Source organism: Meriones unguiculatus, chromosome 14, assembly GCF_030254825.1.
Source record: "Meriones unguiculatus strain TT.TT164.6M chromosome 14, Bangor_MerUng_6.1, whole genome shotgun sequence".
Taxonomy (NCBI): Eukaryota; Metazoa; Chordata; class Mammalia; order Rodentia; family Muridae; genus Meriones; species Meriones unguiculatus.
Window position 1 is genome coordinate 49,851,900 of NC_083361.1, and position 22,160 is coordinate 49,874,059.

The 22,160-nt window shown below is 53.1% G+C and overlaps 9 non-coding genes across 9 annotated transcripts; all 9 read right to left on the bottom strand.

The window, feature by feature from the left end:
* Positions 1-547: 547 nt before the first annotated feature.
* LOC132647484 (small nucleolar RNA SNORD116) lies at positions 548-641 on the bottom strand. The gene has a single exon (XR_009585851.1). It is a non-coding gene; the product is annotated as a small nucleolar RNA SNORD116 (small nucleolar RNA).
* A 2,395-nt stretch (positions 642-3,036) lies between these two features.
* LOC132647485 (small nucleolar RNA SNORD116) lies at positions 3,037-3,130 on the bottom strand. The gene has a single exon (XR_009585852.1). It is a non-coding gene; the product is annotated as a small nucleolar RNA SNORD116 (small nucleolar RNA).
* Positions 3,131-5,525: 2,395 nt separating this feature from the next.
* On the bottom strand, positions 5,526-5,619 carry LOC132647486 (small nucleolar RNA SNORD116). Its single transcript, XR_009585853.1, has one exon. It is a non-coding gene; the product is annotated as a small nucleolar RNA SNORD116 (small nucleolar RNA).
* Positions 5,620-8,014: 2,395 nt separating this feature from the next.
* On the bottom strand, positions 8,015-8,108 carry LOC132647487 (small nucleolar RNA SNORD116). The gene has a single exon (XR_009585854.1). It is a non-coding gene; the product is annotated as a small nucleolar RNA SNORD116 (small nucleolar RNA).
* Positions 8,109-10,504: 2,396 nt separating this feature from the next.
* Positions 10,505-10,598, bottom strand: LOC132647489 (small nucleolar RNA SNORD116). The gene has a single exon (XR_009585855.1). It is a non-coding gene; the product is annotated as a small nucleolar RNA SNORD116 (small nucleolar RNA).
* Positions 10,599-12,993: 2,395 nt separating this feature from the next.
* Positions 12,994-13,087, bottom strand: LOC132647490 (small nucleolar RNA SNORD116). Its single transcript, XR_009585856.1, has one exon. It is a non-coding gene; the product is annotated as a small nucleolar RNA SNORD116 (small nucleolar RNA).
* Positions 13,088-15,482: 2,395 nt separating this feature from the next.
* Positions 15,483-15,576, bottom strand: LOC132647491 (small nucleolar RNA SNORD116). Its single transcript, XR_009585857.1, has one exon. It is a non-coding gene; the product is annotated as a small nucleolar RNA SNORD116 (small nucleolar RNA).
* A 2,395-nt stretch (positions 15,577-17,971) lies between these two features.
* On the bottom strand, positions 17,972-18,065 carry LOC132647492 (small nucleolar RNA SNORD116). The gene has a single exon (XR_009585858.1). It is a non-coding gene; the product is annotated as a small nucleolar RNA SNORD116 (small nucleolar RNA).
* A 2,396-nt stretch (positions 18,066-20,461) lies between these two features.
* LOC132647493 (small nucleolar RNA SNORD116) lies at positions 20,462-20,555 on the bottom strand. Its single transcript, XR_009585859.1, has one exon. It is a non-coding gene; the product is annotated as a small nucleolar RNA SNORD116 (small nucleolar RNA).
* Between the last annotated feature and the right edge of the window lie 1,605 nt (positions 20,556-22,160).

The following is a 22,160-nucleotide window of genomic DNA, read 5'->3' on the forward strand; positions in this document are numbered from 1 at the left end:
TCCACGAAGGGGACCTGAGAAAATGTCAGGCACACAACAACAGACACTTTCACTCTTTGCCCTCAACATGGGGGTCCTACTCTAAAATGTCACCACATTCCCTCAGGCCCTGGGAGACTGTGTCACAGGACCCATATAGCATGTGCAGGCTTGACACCGGGCTGTCTCAGCATGGAAGCACTGCACCACTGCCACTTCCTGGCTTCTAGGATGGTGACACTCAGGGCCCCACTCTCAGAGTAGACTGAGCCCAGCTCTGTGGCCACTGCTACAAGCCTCCAGAGGCTTCAAGGTGCCTGCAGGGCACACAAGGCGGCTATCACCTATCTCCCTAGGATCTGGGCAACGCATCTCCTCCACACCAAAGGCAGCATCTCAGCATGTCCCTGAGGCCTGTCTTGCCAAAGGACAAACCCTTCTAGCCGAGTTGAGAAAGCACCGGCCCTCCTGGAGGCAGTGAGGCTCCAGGTGGAGGAAGGGAAGAGCAGAGGAGTGGATTCCCAGCCTGTGTCTGACCCCCTGAGAAGGTGGGTGACCCGAAGGTGCCGGACCTCAGTCCCGATGAGAGAGGTGGTATTGAGTTTTCACTCATTTTGTTCAGCTTTTCCAAGGAATGTTTGACTAGGAATCATCATCGATCCAAGCACACTGGAGTGCCCTTGCATAAAGAGTTTCGGGGCTCCTCTGGACAATGCGGGTGTTGGTGAGTGCGAAGAATTCCACGGCCTTCCCCAACCAGAAGCGTGGAGCAAGGGCACCAAGCTCTGCACGTGGGGGCATCCAGAGGCCGGCCTGGACCTCCTTGGGCTGAAGTGACACGTCCTGCTCTGCCCTCGCAGTTCCACCAAGAACCGTCCATCCTGAGCACCTGGCAGAATTCATGGGTGGCTTACCTTTGTCCTCCGATGCAGGCAGCTAGGTCACCAGCACCAAGCATCCTCGCTGGAGGCTAAATCAGGTGCCAACGGCGCTCACGGTATGATGCTGGCCCATTTCTTCTACAGTAGGCCCACGCTGGCCAAGGAAGGAGACACTGTGAAGACAGCACAAAGGACAAGCCCCCATTACAGTGGGACCGATGCAAAGGGAAACCTGGGGCCTAGCAGACAGGAAGGGATGGTCAGACCACACATGCCCTCTCACCACTCCTGCTCTCCCAAACCCTCCAGCCTGCCCTGCCGCATCAGGAGGAGGGCACGGTGTTGGTCCCCTCGGCTTCCAGGCAAAATCTGGATAAGGCTAGGTAGGAAGGGATTGCCCCACTGACTCTTGGCTACCCCCCAGGGCCTTTACACACTTTTCTGAGTCTCTCTACCTTCAAACAAATAATCTCACCCTCTCCAACACACAGCTTGCTCCAACTCCAGCCTGTAGGAAATTCCCAAGAGAATGAGAGCACCTACAAACACACCAAATCTGGACCCTGTTCCCCAAGGGAGCAGCCTCCCCTGGCAATACTCCAATGGAGGCCTGGCACTCAAGCCAGGCCCGAGCCATGAGCCAGCCATGCCCACAGACACATCTCTGCCTCCACGGAGGTCCTCCTCTGCATTTTCAGCGGGCCTCGTGGTTCTACACAACAATATCAAGACACAGGACAGGACTCAACGGTCACTAAAGATTCTGCAGTAGGTCTCAGGATGCAAGGGACATTCCAAAGGCACACCAACTTTGTCTCTCTTTGCATGTCTTTCTCTACCTATGTCTGTAAATTTTGTGTCTGAGTCTCTCTCCGTCGCTCTGTCTGTCATTCACGATCCCTTTCTCACTCAGCAGGATCCCTGTGGTCCAAGGACCAGGAAAGGTGCCTTCAGGCGTAGGCACTGTATCAAAGCAAATGTTTCCTGCTGGTCGCACACAGTGGTAAACCACTGAGGCTCGGATGACCCTGGAGAGCTGAAACCCTTCAGGAATGCAGTTACCAACAAAGCCACCTCTAAGTGAAAGTCCAATTCCTTTTGTCCCTGCTCATGGGTAGAGTTCTCAAGCCAGTCTTGATTGACAGCCCAAGACCCAGAAGCTGCCTCTCGTACTACACACCCACAGGGAAGCCATTCCGCAATTTCTACACCGAGGAATACCTGAGTCACACAAGAGAAAGCAAAATAAAGTAAAGGAAGCCACCCTACGTGAAATTTTTAACTTTGAGAAGACCTGTGCAAACAGAGGCCATTCCATCCTAGATCTCTGAGGACATCCCCACCATGTCCTCATTCTACAGCTTTCCTACAAGGATATCATGTGTTTCAAAGAGCCACCCCCCCGGAATGAGGGTACCACACAAGGATGCCATCCAACACAGATTCCAATCAACTAATTCATACACGGATCCACAAGGCTCAGTTACCTATCTGTCTTCAAAAGAGGGATATCAGTCCTGGAATACATGGAGAATGTGAAAGTGGCAGAAATCTTAAAAAAAAAAATAAATAAATACATATAGAGCCGCCTCTCAGGGCTCCACTCCCTGTCTTGGCTCCCTAACTCCTTCCACGAAGGGGACCTGAGAAAATGTCAGGCACACAACAACAGACACTTTCACTCTTTGCCCTCAACATGGGGATCCTACTCTCAAATGTCACCACATTCCCTCAGGCCCTGGGAGACTGTGTCACAGGACCCATATAGCATGTGCAGGCTTGACACCGGGCTGTCTCAGCATGGAAGCACTGCACCACTGCCACTTCCTGGCTTCTAGGATGGTGACACTCAGGGCCCCACTCTCAGAGTAGACTGAGCCCAGCTCTGTGGCCACTGCTACAAGCCTCCAGAGGCTTCAAGGTGCCTGCAGGGCACACAAGGCGGCTATCACCTATCTCCCTAGGATCTGGGCAACGCATCTCCTCCACACCAAAGGCAGCATCTCAGCATGTCCCTGAGGCCTGTCTTGCCAAAGGACAAACCCTTCTAGCCGAGTTGAGAAAGCACCGGCCCTCCTGGAGGCAGTGAGGCTCCAGGTGGAGGAAGGGAAGAGCAGAGGAGTGGATTCCCAGCCTGTGTCTGACCCCCTGAGAAGGTGGGTGACCCGAAGGTGCCGGACCTCAGTCCCGATGAGAGAGGTGGTATTGAGTTTTCACTCATTTTGTTCAGCTTTTCCAAGGAATGTTTGACTAGGAATCATCATCGATCCAAGCACACTGGAGTGCCCTTGCATAAAGAGTTTCGGGGCTCCTCTGGACAATGCGGGTGTTGGTGAGTGCGAGGAATTCCACGGCCTTCCCCAACCAGAAGCGTGGAGCAAGGGCACCAAGCTCTGCACGTGGGGGCATCCAGAGGCCGGCCTGGACCTCCTTGGGCTGAAGTGACACGTCCTGCTCTGCCCTCGCAGTTCCACCAAGAACCGTCCATCCTGAGCACCTGGCAGAATTCATGGGTGGCTTACCTTTGTCCTCCGATGCAGGCAGCTAGGTCACCAGCACCAAGCATCCTCGCTGGAGGCTAAATCAGGTGCCAACGGCGCTCACGGTATGATGCTGGCCCATTTCTTCTACAGTAGGCCCACGCTGGCCAAGGAAGGAGACACTGTGAAGACAGCACAAAGGACAAGCCCCCATTACAGTGGGACCGATGCAAAGGGAAACCTGGGGCCTAGCAGACAGGAAGGGATGGTCAGACCACACATGCCCTCTCACCACTCCTGCTCTCCCAAACCCTCCAGCCTGCCCTGCCGCATCAGGAGGAGGGCACGGTGTTGGTCCCCTCGGCTTCCAGGCAAAATCTGGATAAGGCTAGGTAGGAAGGGATTGCCCCACTGACTCTTGGCTACCCCCCAGGGCCTTTACACACTTTTCTGAGTCTCTCTACCTTCAAACAAATAATCTCACCCTCTCCAACACACAGCTTGCTCCAACTCCAGCCTGTAGGAAATTCCCAAGAGAATGAGAGCACCTACAAACACACCAAATCTGGACCCTGTTCCCCAAGGGAGCAGCCTCCCCTGGCAATACTCCAATGGAGGCCTGGCACTCAAGCCAGGCCCGAGCCATGAGCCAGCCATGCCCACAGACACATCTCTGCCTCCACGGAGGTCCTCCTCTGCATTTTCAGCGGGCCTCATGGTTCTACACAACAATATCAAGACACAGGACAGGACTCAACGGTCACTAAAGATTCTGCAGTAGGTCTCAGGATGCAAGGGACATTCCAAAGGCACACCAACTTTGTCTCTCTTTGCATGTCTTTCTCTACCTATGTCTGTAAATTTTGTGTCTGAGTCTCTCTCCGTCGCTCTGTCTGTCATTCACGATCCCTTTCTCACTCAGCAGGATCCCTGTGGTCCAAGGACCAGGAAAGGTGCCTTCAGGCGTAGGCACTGTATCAAAGCAAATGTTTCCTGCTGGTCGCACACAGTGGTAAACCACTGAGGCTCGGATGACCCTGGAGAGCTGAAACCCTTCAGGAATGCAGTTACCAACAAAGCCACCTCTAAGTGAAAGTCCAATTCCTTTTGTCCCTGCTCATGGGTAGAGTTCTCAAGCCAGTCTTGATTGACAGCCCAAGACCCAGAAGCTGCCTCTCGTACTACACACCCACAGGGAAGCCATTCCGCAATTTCTACACCGAGGAATACCTGAGTCACACAAGAGAAAGCAAAATAAAGTAAAGGAAGCCACCCTACGTGAAATTTTTAACTTTGAGAAGACCTGTGCAAACAGAGGCCATTCCATCCTAGATCTCTGAGGACATCCCCACCATGTCCTCATTCTACAGCTTTCCTACAAGGATATCATGTGTTTCAAAGAGCCACCCCCCCGGAATGAGGGTACCACACAAGGATGCCATCCAACACAGATTCCAATCAACTAATTCATACACGGATCCACAAGGCTCAGTTACCTATCTGTCTTCAAAAGAGGGATATCAGTCCTGGAATACATGGAGAATGTGAAAGTGGCAGAAATCTTAAAAAAAAAAATAAATAAATACATATAGAGCCGCCTCTCAGGGCTCCACTCCCTGTCTTGGCTCCCTAACTCCTTCCACGAAGGGGACCTGAGAAAATGTCAGGCACACAACAACAGACACTTTCACTCTTTGCCCTCAACATGGGGGTCCTACTCTCAAATGTCACCACATTCCCTCAGGCCCTGGGAGACTGTGTCACAGGACCCATATAGCATGTGCAGGCTTGACACCGGGCTGTCTCAGCATGGAAGCACTGCACCACTGCCACTTCCTGGCTTCTAGGATGGTGACACTCAGGGCCCCACTCTCAGAGTAGACTGAGCCCAGCTCTGTGGCCACTGCTACAAGCCTCCAGAGGCTTCAAGGTGCCTGCAGGGCACACAAGGCGGCTATCACCTATCTCCCTAGGATCTGGGCAACGCATCTCCTCCACACCAAAGGCAGCATCTCAGCATGTCCCTGAGGCCTGTCTTGCCAAAGGACAAACCCTTCTAGCCGAGTTGAGAAAGCACCGGCCCTCCTGGAGGCAGTGAGGCTCCAGGTGGAGGAAGGGAAGAGCAGAGGAGTGGATTCCCAGCCTGTGTCTGACCCCCTGAGAAGGTGGGTGACCCGAAGGTGCCGGACCTCAGTCCCGATGAGAGAGGTGGTATTGAGTTTTCACTCATTTTGTTCAGCTTTTCCAAGGAATGTTTGACTAGGAATCATCATCGATCCAAGCACACTGGAGTGCCCTTGCATAAAGAGTTTCGGGGCTCCTCTGGACAATGCGGGTGTTGGTGAGTGCGAGGAATTCCACGGCCTTCCCCAACCAGAAGCGTGGAGCAAGGGCACCAAGCTCTGCACGTGGGGGCATCCAGAGGCCGGCCTGGACCTCCTTGGGCTGAAGTGACACGTCCTGCTCTGCCCTCGCAGTTCCACCAAGAACCGTCCATCCTGAGCACCTGGCAGAATTCATGGGTGGCTTACCTTTGTCCTCCGATGCAGGCAGCTAGGTCACCAGCACCAAGCATCCTCGCTGGAGGCTAAATCAGGTGCCAACGGCGCTCACGGTATGATGCTGGCCCATTTCTTCTACAGTAGGCCCACGCTGGCCAAGGAAGGAGACACTGTGAAGACAGCACAAAGGACAAGCCCCCATTACAGTGGGACCGATGCAAAGGGAAAGCTGGGGCCTAGCAGACAGGAAGGGATGGTCAGACCACACATGCCCTCTCACCACTCCTGCTCTCCCAAACCCTCCAGCCTGCCCTGCCGCATCAGGAGGAGGGCACGGTGTTGGTCCCCTCGCCTTCCAGGCAAAATCTGGATAAGGCTAGGTAGGAAGGGATTGCCCCACTGACTCTTGGCTACCCCCCAGGGCCTTTACACACTTTTCTGAGTCTCTCTACCTTCAAACAAATAATCTCACCCTCTCCAACACACAGCTTGCTCCAACTCCAGCCTGTAGGAAATTCCCAAGAGAATGAGAGCACCTACAAACACACCAAATCTGGACCCTGTTCCCCAAGGGAGCAGCCTCCCCTGGCAATACTCCAATGGAGGCCTGGCACTCAAGCCAGGCCCGAGCCATGAGCCAGCCATGCCCACAGACACATCTCTGCCTCCACGGAGGTCCTCCTCTGCATTTTCAGCGGGCCTCGTGGTTCTACACAACAATATCAAGACACAGGACAGGACTCAACGGTCACTAAAGAATCTGCAGTAGGTCTCAGGATGCAAGGGACATTCCAAAGGCACACCAACTTTGTCTCTCTTTGCATGTCTTTCTCTACCTATGTCTGTAAATTTTGTGTCTGAGTCTCTCTCCGTCGCTCTGTCTGTCATTCACGATCCCTTTCTCACTCAGCAGGATCCCTGTGGTCCAAGGACCAGGAAAGGTGCCTTCAGGCGTAGGCACTGTATCAAAGCAAATGTTTCCTGCTGATCGCACACAGTGGTAAACCACTGAGGCTCGGATGACCCTGGAGAGCTGAAACCCTTCAGGAATGCAGTTACCAACAAAGCCACCTCTAAGTGAAAGTCCAATTCCTTTTGTCCCTGCTCATGGGTAGAGTTCTCAAGCCAGTCTTGATTGACAGCCCAAGACCCAGAAGCTGCCTCTCGTACTACACACCCACAGGGAAGCCATTCCGCAATTTCTACACCGAGGAATACCTGAGTCACACAAGAGAAAGCAAAATAAAGTAAAGGAAGCCACCCTACGTGAAATTTTTAACTTTGAGAAGACCTGTGCAAACAGAGGCCATTCCATCCTAGATCTCTGAGGACATCCCCACCATGTCCTCATTCTACAGCTTTCCTACAAGGATATCATGTGTTTCAAAGAGCCACCCCCCCGGAATGAGGGTACCACACAAGGATGCCATCCAACACAGATTCCAATCAACTAATTCATACACGGATCCACAAGGCTCAGTTACCTATCTGTCTTCAAAAGAGGGATATCAGTCCTGGAATACATGGAGAATGTGAAAGTGGCAGAAATCTTAAAAAAAAAAATAAATAAATACATATAGAGCCGCCTCTCAGGGCTCCACTCCCTGTCTTGGCTCCCTAACTCCTTCCACGAAGGGGACCTGAGAAAATGTCAGGCACACAACAACAGACACTTTCACTCTTTGCCCTCAACATGGGGGTCCTACTCTCAAATGTCACCACATTCCCTCAGGCCCTGGGAGACTGTGTCACAGGACCCATATAGCATGTGCAGGCTTGACACCGGGCTGTCTCAGCATGGAAGCACTGCACCACTGCCACTTCCTGGCTTCTAGGATGGTGACACTCAGGGCCCCACTCTCAGAGTAGACTGAGCCCAGCTCTGTGGCCACTGCTACAAGCCTCCAGAGGCTTCAAGGTGCCTGCAGGGCACACAAGGCGGCTATCACCTATCTCCCTAGGATCTGGGCAACGCATCTCCTCCACACCAAAGGCAGCATCTCAGCATGTCCCTGAGGCCTGTCTTGCCAAAGGACAAACCCTTCTAGCCGAGTTGAGAAAGCACCGGCCCTCCTGGAGGCAGTGAGGCTCCAGGTGGAGGAAGGGAAGAGCAGAGGAGTGGATTCCCAGCCTGTGTCTGACCCCCTGAGAAGGTGGGTGACCCGAAGGTGCCGGACCTCAGTCCCGATGAGAGAGGTGGTATTGAGTTTTCACTCATTTTGTTCAGCTTTTCCAAGGAATGTTTGACTAGGAATCATCATCGATCCAAGCACACTGGAGTGCCCTTGCATAAAGAGTTTCGGGGCTCCTCTGGACAATGCGGGTGTTGGTGAGTGCGAGGAATTCCACGGCCTTCCCCAACCAGAAGCGTGGAGCAAGGGCACCAAGCTCTGCACGTGGGGGCATCCAGAGGCCGGCCTGGACCTCCTTGGGCTGAAGTGACACGTCCTGCTCTGCCCTCGCAGTTCCACCAAGAACCGTCCATCCTGAGCACCTGGCAGAATTCATGGGTGGCTTACCTTTGTCCTCCGATGCAGGCAGCTAGGTCACCAGCACCAAGCATCCTCGCTGGAGGCTAAATCAGGTGCCAACGGCGCTCACGGTATGATGCTGGCCCATTTCTTCTACAGTAGGCCCACGCTGGCCAAGGAAGGAGACACTGTGAAGACAGCACAAAGGACAAGCCCCCATTACAGTGGGACCGATGCAAAGGGAAACCTGGGGCCTAGCAGACAGGAAGGGATGGTCAGACCACACATGCCCTCTCACCACTCCTGCTCTCCCAAACCCTCCAGCCTGCCCTGCCGCATCAGGAGGAGGGCACGGTGTTGGTCCCCTCGCCTTCCAGGCAAAATCTGGATAAGGCTAGGTAGGAAGGGATTGCCCCACTGACTCTTGGCTACCCCCCAGGGCCTTTACACACTTTTCTGAGTCTCTCTACCTTCAAACAAATAATCTCACCCTCTCCAACACACAGCTTGCTCCAACTCCAGCCTGTAGGAAATTCCCAAGAGAATGAGAGCACCTACAAACACACCAAATCTGGACCCTGTTCCCCAAGGGAGCAGCCTCCCCTGGCAATACTCCAATGGAGGCCTGGCACTCAAGCCAGGCCCGAGCCATGAGCCAGCCATGCCCACAGACACATCTCTGCCTCCACGGAGGTCCTCCTCTGCATTTTCAGCGGGCCTCGTGGTTCTACACAACAATATCAAGACACAGGACAGGACTCAACGGTCACTAAAGATTCTGCAGTAGGTCTCAGGATGCAAGGGACATTCCAAAGGCACACCAACTTTGTCTCTCTTTGCATGTCTTTCTCTACCTATGTCTGTAAATTTTGTGTCTGAGTCTCTCTCCGTCGCTCTGTCTGTCATTCACGATCCCTTTCTCACTCAGCAGGATCCCTGTGGTCCAAGGACCAGGAAAGGTGCCTTCAGGCGTAGGCACTGTATCAAAGCAAATGTTTCCTGCTGGTCGCACACAGTGGTAAACCACTGAGGCTCGGATGACCCTGGAGAGCTGAAACCCTTCAGGAATGCAGTTACCAACAAAGCCACCTCTAAGTGAAAGTCCAATTCCTTTTGTCCCTGCTCATGGGTAGAGTTCTCAAGCCAGTCTTGATTGACAGCCCAAGACCCAGAAGCTGCCTCTCGTACTACACACCCACAGGGAAGCCATTCCGCAATTTCTACACCGAGGAATAGCTGAGTCACACAAGAGAAAGCAAAATAAAGTAAAGGAAGCCACCCTACGTGAAATTTTTAACTTTGAGAAGACCTGTGCAAACAGAGGCCATTCCATCCTAGATCTCTGAGGACATCCCCACCATGTCCTCATTCTACAGCTTTCCTACAAGGATATCATGTGTTTCAAAGAGCCACCCCCCCGGAATGAGGGTACCACACAAGGATGCCATCCAACACAGATTCCAATCAACTAATTCATACACGGATCCACAAGGCTCAGTTACCTATCTGTCTTCAAAAGAGGGATATCAGTCCTGGAATACATGGAGAATGTGAAAGTGGCAGAAATCTTAAAAAAAAAAAATAAATAAATACATATAGAGCCGCCTCTCAGGGCTCCACTCCCTGTCTTGGCTCCCTAACTCCTTCCACGAAGGGGACCTGAGAAAATGTCAGGCACACAACAACAGACACTTTCACTCTTTGCCCTCAACATGGGGGTCCTACTCTCAAATGTCACCACATTCCCTCAGGCCCTGGGAGACTGTGTCACAGGACCCATATAGCATGTGCAGGCTTGACACCGGGCTGTCTCAGCATGGAAGCACTGCACCACTGCCACTTCCTGGCTTCTAGGATGGTGACACTCAGGGCCCCACTCTCAGAGTAGACTGAGCCCAGCTCTGTGGCCACTGCTACAAGCCTCCAGAGGCTTCAAGGTGCCTGCAGGGCACACAAGGCGGCTATCACCTATCTCCCTAGGATCTGGGCAACGCATCTCCTCCACACCAAAGGCAGCATCTCAGCATGTCCCTGAGGCCTGTCTTGCCAAAGGACAAACCCTTCTAGCCGAGTTGAGAAAGCACCGGCCCTCCTGGAGGCAGTGAGGCTCCAGGTGGAGGAAGGGAAGAGCAGAGGAGTGGATTCCCAGCCTGTGTCTGACCCCCTGAGAAGGTGGGTGACCCGAAGGTGCCGGACCTCAGTCCCGATGAGAGAGGTGGTATTGAGTTTTCACTCATTTTGTTCAGCTTTTCCAAGGAATGTTTGACTAGGAATCATCATCGATCCAAGCACACTGGAGTGCCCTTGCATAAAGAGTTTCGGGGCTCCTCTGGACAATGCGGGTGTTGGTGAGTGCGAGGAATTCCACGGCCTTCCCCAACCAGAAGCGTGGAGCAAGGGCACCAAGCTCTGCACGTGGGGGCATCCAGAGGCCGGCCTGGACCTCCTTGGGCTGAAGTGACACGTCCTGCTCTGCCCTCGCAGTTCCACCAAGAACCGTCCATCCTGAGCACCTGGCAGAATTCATGGGTGGCTTACCTTTGTCCTCCGATGCAGGCAGCTAGGTCACCAGCACCAAGCATCCTCGCTGGAGGCTAAATCAGGTGCCAACGGCGCTCACGGTATGATGCTGGCCCATTTCTTCTACAGTAGGCCCACGCTGGCCAAGGAAGGAGACACTGTGAAGACAGCACAAAGGACAAGCCCCCATTACAGTGGGACCGATGCAAAGGGAAACCTGGGGCCTAGCAGACAGGAAGGGATGGTCAGACCACACATGCCCTCTCACCACTCCTGCTCTCCCAAACCCTCCAGCCTGCCCTGCCGCATCAGGAGGAGGGCACGGTGTTGGTCCCCTCGCCTTCCAGGCAAAATCTGGATAAGGCTAGGTAGGAAGGGATTGCCCCAATGACTCTTGGCTACCCCCCAGGGCCTTTACACACTTTTCTGAGTCTCTCTACCTTCAAACAAATAATCTCACCCTCTCCAACACACAGCTTGCTCCAATTCCAGCCTGTAGGAAATTCCCAAGAGAATGAGAGCACCTACAAACACACCAAATCTGGACCCTGTTCCCCAAGGGAGCAGCCTCCCCTGGCAATACTCCAATGGAGGCCTGGCACTCAAGCCAGGCCCGAGCCATGAGCCAGCCATGCCCACAGACACATCTCTGCCTCCACGGAGGTCCTCCTCTGCATTTTCAGCGGGCCTCGTGGTTCTACACAACAATATCAAGACACAGGACAGGACTCAACGGTCACTAAAGATTCTGCAGTAGGTCTCAGGATGCAAGGGACATTCCAAAGGCACACCAACTTTGTCTCTCTTTGCATGTCTTTCTCTACCTATGTCTGTAAATTTTGTGTCTGAGTCTCTCTCCGTCGCTCTGTCTGTCATTCACGATCCCTTTCTCACTCAGCAGGATCCCTGTGGTCCAAGGACCAGGAAAGGTGCCTTCAGGCGTAGGCACTGTATCAAAGCAAATGTTTCCTGCTGGTCGCACACAGTGGTAAACCACTGAGGCTCGGATGACCCTGGAGAGCTGAAACCCTTCAGGAATGCAGTTACCAACAAAGCCACCTCTAAGTGAAAGTCCAATTCCTTTTGTCCCTGCTCATGGGTAGAGTTCTCAAGCCAGTCTTGATTGACAGCCCAAGACCCAGAAGCTGCCTCTCGTACTACACACCCACAGGGAAGCCATTCCGCAATTTCTACACCGAGGAATACCTGAGTCACACAAGAGAAAGCAAAATAAAGTAAAGGAAGCCACCCTACGTGAAATTTTTAACTTTGAGAAGACCTGTGCAAACAGAGGCCATTCCATCCTAGATCTCTGAGGACATCCCCACCATGTCCTCATTCTACAGCTTTCCTACAAGGATATCATGTGTTTCAAAGAGCCACCCCCCCGGAATGAGGGTACCACACAAGGATGCCATCCAACACAGATTCCAATCAACTAATTCATACACGGATCCACAAGGCTCAGTTACCTATCTGTCTTCAAAAGAGGGATATCAGTCCTGGAATACATGGAGAATGTGAAAGTGGCAGAAATCTTAAAAAAAAAAATAAATAAATACATATAGAGCCGCCTCTCAGGGCTCCACTCCCTGTCTTGGCTCCCTAACTCCTTCCACGAAGGGGACCTGAGAAAATGTCAGGCACACAACAACAGACACTTTCACTCTTTGCCCTCAACATGGGGGTCCTACTCTCAAATGTCACCACATTCCCTCAGGCCCTGGGAGACTGTGTCACAGGACCCATATAGCATGTGCAGGCTTGACACCGGGCTGTCTCAGCATGGAAGCACTGCACCACTGCCACTTCCTGGCTTCTAGGATGGTGACACTCAGGGCCCCACTCTCAGAGTAGACTGAGCCCAGCTCTGTGGCCACTGCTACAAGCCTCCAGAGGCTTCAAGGTGCCTGCAGGGCACACAAGGCGGCTATCACCTATCTCCCTAGGATCTGGGCAACGCATCTCCTCCACACCAAAGGCAGCATCTCAGCATGTCCCTGAGGCCTGTCTTGCCAAAGGACAAACCCTTCTAGCCGAGTTGAGAAAGCACCGGCCCTCCTGGAGGCAGTGAGGCTCCAGGTGGAGGAAGGGAAGAGCAGAGGAGTGGATTCCCAGCCTGTGTCTGACCCCCTGAGAAGGTGGGTGACCCGAAGGTGCCGGACCTCAGTCCCGATGAGAGAGGTGGTATTGAGTTTTCACTCATTTTGTTCAGCTTTTCCAAGGAATGTTTGACTAGGAATCATCATCGATCCAAGCACACTGGAGTGCCCTTGCATAAAGAGTTTCGGGGCTCCTCTGGACAATGCGGGTGTTGGTGAGTGCGAGGAATTCCACGGCCTTCCCCAACCAGAAGCGTGGAGCAAGGGCACCAAGCTCTGCACGTGGGGGCATCCAGAGGCCGGCCTGGACCTCCTTGGGCTGAAGTGACACGTCCTGCTCTGCCCTCGCAGTTCCACCAAGAACCGTCCATCCTGAGCACCTGGCAGAATTCATGGGTGGCTTACCTTTGTCCTCCGATGCAGGCAGCTAGGTCACCAGCACCAAGCATCCTCGCTGGAGGCTAAATCAGGTGCCAACGGCGCTCACGGTATGATGCTGGCCCATTTCTTCTACAGTAGGCCCACGCTGGCCAAGGAAGGAGACACTGTGAAGACAGCACAAAGGACAAGCCCCCATTACAGTGGGACCGATGCAAAGGGAAACCTGGGGCCTAGCAGACAGGAAGGGATGGTCAGACCACACATGCCCTCTCACCACTCCTGCTCTCCCAAACCCTCCAGCCTGCCCTGCCGCATCAGGAGGAGGGCACGGTGTTGGTCCCCTCGCCTTCCAGGCAAAATCTGGATAAGGCTAGGTAGGAAGGGATTGCCCCACTGACTCTTGGCTACCCCCCAGGGCCTTTACACACTTTTCTGAGTCTCTCTACCTTCAAACAAATAATCTCACCCTCTCCAACACACAGCTTGCTCCAACTCCAGCCTGTAGGAAATTCCCAAGAGAATGAGAGCACCTACAAACACACCAAATCTGGACCCTGTTCCCCAAGGGAGCAGCCTCCCCTGGCAATACTCCAATGGAGGCCTGGCACTCAAGCCAGGCCCGAGCCATGAGCCAGCCATGCCCACAGACACATCTCTGCCTCCACGGAGGTCCTCCTCTGCATTTTCAGCGGGCCTCGTGGTTCTACACAACAATATCAAGACACAGGACAGGACTCAACGGTCACTAAAGATTCTGCAGTAGGTCTCAGGATGCAAGGGACATTCCAAAGGCACACCAACTTTGTCTCTCTTTGCATGTCTTTCTCTACCTATGTCTGTAAATTTTGTGTCTGAGTCTCTCTCCGTCGCTCTGTCTGTCATTCACGATCCCTTTCTCACTCAGCAGGATCCCTGTGGTCCAAGGACCAGGAAAGGTGCCTTCAGGCGTAGGCACTGTATCAAAGCAAATGTTTCCTGCTGGTCGCACACAGTGGTAAACCACTGAGGCTCGGATGACCCTGGAGAGCTGAAACCCTTCAGGAATGCAGTTACCAACAAAGCCACCTCTAAGTGAAAGTCCAATTCCTTTTGTCCCTGCTCATGGGTAGAGTTCTCAAGCCAGTCTTGATTGACAGCCCAAGACCCAGAAGCTGCCTCTCGTACTACACACCCACAGGGAAGCCATTCCGCAATTTCTACACCGAGGAATACCTGAGTCACACAAGAGAAAGCAAAATAAAGTAAAGGAAGCCACCCTACGTGAAATTTTTAACTTTGAGAAGACCTGTGCAAACAGAGGCCATTCCATCCTAGATCTCTGAGGACATCCCCACCATGTCCTCATTCTACAGCTTTCCTACAAGGATATCATGTGTTTCAAAGAGCCACCCCCCCGGAATGAGGGTACCACACAAGGATGCCATCCAACACAGATTCCAATCAACTAATTCATACACGGATCCACAAGGCTCAGTTACCTATCTGTCTTCAAAAGAGGGATATCAGTCCTGGAATACATGGAGAATGTGAAAGTGGCAGAAATCTTAAAAAAAAAAATAAATAAATACATATAGAGCCGCCTCTCAGGGCTCCACTCCCTGTCTTGGCTCCCTAACTCCTTCCACGAAGGGGACCTGAGAAAATGTCAGGCACACAACAACAGACACTTTCACTCTTTGCCCTCAACATGGGGGTCCTACTCTCAAATGTCACCACATTCCCTCAGGCCCTGGGAGACTGTGTCACAGGACCCATATAGCATGTGCAGGCTTGACACCGGGCTGTCTCAGCATGGAAGCACTGCACCACTGCCACTTCCTGGCTTCTAGGATGGTGACACTCAGGGCCCCACTCTCAGAGTAGACTGAGCCCAGCTCTGTGGCCACTGCTACAAGCCTCCAGAGGCTTCAAGGTGCCTGCAGGGCACACAAGGCGGCTATCACCTATCTCCCTAGGATCTGGGCAACGCATCTCCTCCACACCAAAGGCAGCATCTCAGCATGTCCCTGAGGCCTGTCTTGCCAAAGGACAAACCCTTCTAGCCGAGTTGAGAAAGCACCGGCCCTCCTGGAGGCAGTGAGGCTCCAGGTGGAGGAAGGGAAGAGCAGAGGAGTGGATTCCCAGCCTGTGTCTGACCCCCTGAGAAGGTGGGTGACCCGAAGGTGCCGGACCTCAGTCCCGATGAGAGAGGTGGTATTGAGTTTTCACTCATTTTGTTCAGCTTTTCCAAGGAATGTTTGACTAGGAATCATCATCGATCCAAGCACACTGGAGTGCCCTTGCATAAAGAGTTTCGGGGCTCCTCTGGAAAATGCGGGTGTTGGTGAGTGCGAGGAATTCCACGGCCTTCCCCAACCAGAAGCGTGGAGCAAGGGCACCAAGCTCTGCACGTGGGGGCATCCAGAGGCCGGCCTGGACCTCCTTGGGCTGAAGTGACACGTCCTGCTCTGCCCTCGCAGTTCCACCAAGAACCGTCCATCCTGAGCACCTGGCAGAATTCATGGGTGGCTTACCTTTGTCCTCCGATGCAGGCAGCTAGGGCACCAGCACCAAGCATCCTCGCTGGAGGCTAAATCAGGTGCCAACGGCGCTCACGGTATGATGCTGGCCCATTTCTTCTACAGTAGGCCCACGCTGGCCAAGGAAGGAGACACTGTGAAGACAGCACAAAGGACAAGCCCCCATTACAGTGGGACCGATGCAAAGGGAAACCTGGGGCCTAGTAGACAGGAAGGGATGGTCAGACCACACATGCCCTCTCACCACTCCTGCTCTCCCAAACCCTCCAGCCTGCCCTGCCGCATCAGGAGGAGGGCACGGTGTTGGTCCCCTCGCCTTCCAGGCAAAATCTGGATAAGGCTAGGTAGGAAGGGATTGCCCCACTGACTCTTGGCTACCCCCCAGGGCCTTTACACACTTTTCTGAGTCTCTCTACCTTCAAACAAATAATCTCACCCTCTCCAACACACAGCTTGCTCCAACTCCAGCCTGTAGGAAATTCCCAAGAGAATGAGAGCACCTACAAACACACCAAATCTGGACCCTGTTCCCCAAGGGAGCAGCCTCCCCTGGCAATACTCCAATGGAGGCCTGGCACTCAAGCCAGGCCCGAGCCATGAGCCAGCCATGCCCACAGACACATCTCTGCCTCCACGGAGGTCCTCCTCTGCATTTTCAGCGGGCCTCGTGGTTCTACACAACAATATCAAGACACAGGACAGGACTCAACGGTCACTAAAGATTCTGCAGTAGGTCTCAGGATGCAAGGGACATTCCAAAGGCACACCAACTTTGTCTCTCTTTGCATGTCTTTCTCTACCTATGTCTGTAAATTTTGTGTCTGAGTCTCTCTCCGTCGCTCTGTCTGTCATTCACGATCCCTTTCTCACTCAGCAGGATCCCTGTGGTCCAAGGACCAGGAAAGGTGCCTTCAGGCGTAGGCACTGTATCAAAGCAAATGTTTCCTGCTGGTCGCACACAGTGGTAAACCACTGAGGCTCCGATGACCCTGGAGAGCTGAAACCCTTCAGGAATGCAGTTACCAACAAAGCCACCTCTAAGTGAAAGTCCAATTCCTTTTGTCCCTGCTCATGGGTAGAGTTCTCAAGCCAGTCTTAATTGACAGCCCAAGACCCAGAAGCTGCCTCTCGTACTACACACCCACAGGGAAGCCATTCCGCAATTTCTACACCGAGGAATACCTGAGTCACACAAGAGAAAGCAAAATAAAGTAAAGGAAGCCACCCTACGTGAAATTTTTAACTTTGAGAAGACCTGTGCAAACAGAGGCCATTCCATCCTAGATCTCTGAGGACATCCCCACCATGTCCTCATTCTACAGCTTTCCTACAAGGATATCATGTGTTTCAAAGAGCCACCCCCCCGGAATGAGGGTACCACACAAGGATGCCATCCAACACAGATTCCAATCAACTAATTCATACACGGATCCACAAGGCTCAGTTACCTATCTGTCTTCAAAAGAGGGATATCAGTCCTGGAATACATGGAGAATGTGAAAGTGGCAGAAATCTTAAAAAAAAAAATAAATAAATACATATAGAGCCGCCTCTCAGGGCTCCACTCCCTGTCTTGGCTCCCTAACTCCTTCCACGAAGGGGACCTGAGAAAATGTCAGGCACACAACAACAGACACTTTCACTCTTTGCCCTCAACATGGGGGTCCTACTCTCAAATGTCACCACATTCCCTCAGGCCCTGGGAGACTGTGTCACAGGACCCATATAGCATGTGCAGGCTTGACACCGGGCTGTCTCAGCATGGAAGCACTGCACCACTGCCACTTCCTGGCTTCTAGGATGGTGACACTCAGGGCCCCACTCTCAGAGTAGACTGAGCCCAGCTCTGTGGCCACTGCTACAAGCCTCCAGAGGCTTCAAGGTGCCTGCAGGGCACACAAGGCGGCTATCACCTATCTCCCTAGGATCTGGGCAACGCATCTCCTCCACACCAAAGGCAGCATCTCAGCATGTCCCTGAGGCCTGTCTTGCCAAAGGACAAACCCTTCTAGCCGAGTTGAGAAAGCACCGGCCCTCCTGGAGGCAGTGAGGCTCCAGGTGGAGGAAGGGAAGAGCAGAGGAGTGGATTCCCAGCCTGTGTCTGACCCCCTGAGAAGGTGGGTGACCCGAAGGTGCCGGACCTCAGTCCCGATGAGAGAGGTGGTATTGAGTTTTCACTCATTTTGTTCAGCTTTTCCAAGGAATGTTTGACTAGGAATCATCATCGATCCAAGCACACTGGAGTGCCCTTGCATAAAGAGTTTCGGGGCTCCTCTGGACAATGCGGGTGTTGGTGAGTGCGAGGAATTCCACGGCCTTCCCCAACCAGAAGCGTGGAGCAAGGGCACCAAGCTCTGCACGTGGGGGCATCCAGAGGCCGGCCTGGACCTCCTTGGGCTGAAGTGACACGTCCTGCTCTGCCCTCGCAGTTCCACCAAGAACCGTCCATCCTGAGCACCTGGCAGAATTCATGGGTGGCTTACCTTTGTCCTCCGATGCAGGCAGCTAGGTCACCAGCACCAAGCATCCTCGCTGGAGGCTAAATCAGGTGCCAACGGCGCTCACGGTATGATGCTGGCCCATTTCTTCTACAGTAGGCCCACGCTGGCCAAGGAAGGAGACACTGTGAAGACAGCACAAAGGACAAGCCCCCATTACAGTGGGACCGATGCAAAGGGAAACCTGGGGCCTAGCAGACAGGAAGGGATGGTCAGACCACACATGCCCTCTCACCACTCCTGCTCTCCCAAACCCTCCAGCCTGCCCTGCCGCATCAGGAGGAGGGCACGGTGTTGGTCCCCTCGCCTTCCAGGCAAAATCTGGATAAGGCTAGGTAGGAAGGGATTGCCCCACTGACTCTTGGCTACCCCCCAGGGCCTTTACACACTTTTCTGAGTCTCTCTACCTTCAAACAAATAATCTCACCCTCTCCAACACACAGCTTGCTCCAACTCCAGCCTGTAGGAAATTCCCAAGAGAATGAGAGCACCTACAAACACACCAAATCTGGACCCTGTTCCCCAAGGGAGCAGCCTCCCCTGGCAATACTCCAATGGAGGCCTGGCACTCAAGCCAGGCCCGAGCCATGAGCCAGCCATGCCCACAGACACATCTCTGCCTCCACGGAGGTCCTCCTCTGCATTTTCAGCGGGCCTCGTGGTTCTACACAACAATATCAAGACACAGGACAGGACTCAACGGTCACTAAAGATTCTGCAGTAGGTCTCAGGATGCAAGGGACATTCCAAAGGCACACCAACTTTGTCTCTCTTTGCATGTCTTTCTCTACCTATGTCTGTAAATTTTGTGTCTGAGTCTCTCTCCGTCGCTCTGTCTGTCATTCACGATCCCTTTCTCACTCAGCAGGATCCCTGTGGTCCAAGGACCAGGAAAGGTGCCTTCAGGCGTAGGCACTGTATCAAAGCAAATGTTTCCTGCTGGTCGCACACAGTGGTAAACCACTGAGGCTCGGATGACCCTGGAGAGCTGAAACCCTTCAGGAATGCAGTTACCAACAAAGCCACCTCTAAGTGAAAGTCCAATTCCTTTTGTCCCTGCTCATGGGTAGAGTTCTCAAGCCAGTCTTGATTGACAGCCCAAGACCCAGAAGCTGCCTCTCGTACTACACACCCACAGGGAAGCCATTCCGCAATTTCTACACCGAGGAATACCTGAGTCACACAAGAGAAAGCAAAATAAAGTAAAGGAAGCCACCCTACGTGAAATTTTTAACTTTGAGAAGACCTGTGCAAACAGAGGCCATTCCATCCTAGATCTCTGAGGACATCCCCACCATGTCCTCATTCTACAGCTTTCCTACAAGGATATCATGTGTTTCAAAGAGCCACCCCCCCGGAATGAGGGTACCACACAAGGATGCCATCCAACACAGATTCCAATCAACTAATTCATACACGGATCCACAAGGCTCAGTTACCTATCTGTCTTCAAAAGAGGGATATCAGTCCTGGAATACATGGAGAATGTGAAAGTGGCAGAAATCTTAAAAAAAAAAAATAAATAAATACATATAGAGCCGCCTCTCAGGGCTCCACTCCCTGTCTTGGCTCCCTAACTCCTTCCACGAAGGGGACCTGAGAAAATGTCAGGCACACAACAACAGACACTTTCACTCTTTGCCCTCAACATGGGGGTCCTACTCTCAAATGTCACCACATTCCCTCAGGCCCTGGGAGACTGTGTCACAGGACCCATATAGCATGTGCAGGCTTGACACCGGGCTGTCTCAGCATGGAAGCACTGCACCACTGCCACTTCCTGGCTTCTAGGATGGTGACACTCAGGGCCCCACTCTCAGAGTAGACTGAGCCCAGCTCTGTGGCCACTGCTACAAGCCTCCAGAGGCTTCAAGGTGCCTGCAGGGCACACAAGGCGGCTATCACCTATCTCCCTAGGATCTGGGCAACGCATCTCCTCCACACCAAAGGCAGCATCTCAGCATGTCCCTGAGGCCTGTCTTGCCAAAGGACAAACCCTTCTAGCCGAGTTGAGAAAGCACCGGCCCTCCTGGAGGCAGTGAGGCTCCAGGTGGAGGAAGGGAAGAGCAGAGGAGTGGATTCCCAGCCTGTGTCTGACCCCCTGAGAAGGTGGGTGACCCGAAGGTGCCGGACCTCAGTCCCGATGAGAGAGGTGGTATTGAGTTTTCACTCATTTTGTTCAGCTTTTCCAAGGAATGTTTGACTAGGAATCATCATCGATCCAAGCACACTGGAGTGCCCTTGCATAAAGAGTTTCGGGGCTCCTCTGGACAATGCGGGTGTTGGTGAGTGCGAGGAATTCCACGGCCTTCCCCAACCAGAAGCGTGGAGCAAGGGCACCAAGCTCTGCACGTGGGGGCATCCAGAGGCCGGCCTGGACCTCCTTGGGCTGAAGTGACACGTCCTGCTCTGCCCTCGCAGTTCCACCAAGAACCGTCCATCCTGAGCACCTGGCAGAATTCATGGGTGGCTTACCTTTGTCCTCCGATGCAGGCAGCTAGGTCACCAGCACCAAGCATCCTCGCTGGAGGCTAAATCAGGTGCCAACGGCGCTCACGGTATGATGCTGGCCCATTTCTTCTACAGTAGGCCCACGCTGGCCAAGGAAGGAGACACTGTGAAGACAGCACAAAGGACAAGCCCCCATTACAGTGGGACCGATGCAAAGGGAAACCTGGGGCCTAGCAGACAGGAAGGGATGGTCAGACCACACATGCCCTCTCACCACTCCTGCTCTCCCAAACCCTCCAGCCTGCCCTGCCGCATCAGGAGGAGGGCACGGTGTTGGTCCCCTCGCCTTCCAGGCAAAATCTGGATAAGGCTAGGTAGGAAGGGATTGCCCCACTGACTCTTGGCTACCCCCCAGGGCCTTTACACACTTTTCTGAGTCTCTCTACCTTCAAACAAATAATCTCACCCTCTCCAACACACAGCTTGCTCCAACTCCAGCCTGTAGGAAATTCCCAAGAGAATGAGAGCACCTACAAACACACCAAATCTGGACCCTGTTCCCCAAGGGAGCAGCCTCCCCTGGCAATACTCCAATGGAGGCCTGGCACTCAAGCCAGGCCCGAGCCATGAGCCAGCCATGCCCACAGACACATCTCTGCCTCCACGGAGGTCCTCCTCTGCATTTTCAGCGGGCCTCGTGGTTCTACACAACAATATCAAGACACAGGACAGGACTCAACGGTCACTAAAGATTCTGCAGTAGGTCTCAGGATGCAAGGGACATTCCAAAGGCACACCAACTTTGTCTCTCTTTGCATGTCTTTCTCTAACTATGTCTGTAAATTTTGTGTCTGAGTCTCTCTCCGTCGCTCTGTCTGTCATTCACGATCCCTATCTCACTCAGCAGGATCCCTGTGGTCCAAGGACCAGGAAAGGTGCCTTCAGGCGTAGGCACTGTATCAAAGCAAATGTTTCCTGCTGGTCGCACACAGTGGTAAACCACTGAGGCTCCGATGACCTTGGAGAGCTGAAACCCTTCAGGAATGCAGTTACCAACAAAGCCACCTCTAAGTGAAAGTCCAATTCCTTTTGTCCCTGCTCATGGGTAGAGTTCTCAAGCCAGTCTTAATTGACAGCCCAAGACCCAGAAGCTGCCTCTCGTACTACACACCCACAGGGAAGCCATTCCGCAATTTCTACACCGAGGAATACCTGAGTCACACAAGAGAAAGCAAAATAAAGTAAAGGAAGCCACCCTACGTGAAATTTTTAACTTTGAGAAGACCTGTGCAAACAGAGGCCATTCCATCCTAGATCTCTGAGGACATCCCCACCATGTCCTCATTCTACAGCTTTCCTACAAGGATATCATGTGTT